The following is a 216-nucleotide window of genomic DNA, read 5'->3' on the forward strand; positions in this document are numbered from 1 at the left end:
CACGTGACACATGTCAACTGCTGCAGCACCGAGTCTCCGCACTCCCCGACTCACACCAGTGAACTCTTTGAACAATTCCATGTTAGTACTCCATGCATCATCAGGTAATCAGAGGACGAATCGCCGATAATACCTCCTTCTTCACCAAGAATAAGATGATCACTAAAACTCTTTTTCACTACTTCCAAAATAGCAGCCTCGCTTGCTTTATCAGTA

The 216-nt window shown here is 44.9% G+C and overlaps 1 pseudogene; it reads right to left on the bottom strand.

Moving 5' to 3' along the window:
- Positions 1 to 6: 6 nt before the first annotated feature.
- Positions 7 to 212, bottom strand: LOC109132159 (annotated as a pseudogene).
- Positions 213 to 216: the final 4 nt, after the last annotated feature.

This window comes from Camelina sativa, unplaced genomic scaffold (assembly GCF_000633955.1).
Source record: "Camelina sativa cultivar DH55 unplaced genomic scaffold, Cs unpScaffold32904, whole genome shotgun sequence".
Lineage (NCBI taxonomy): Eukaryota > Viridiplantae > Streptophyta > Magnoliopsida > Brassicales > Brassicaceae > Camelina > Camelina sativa.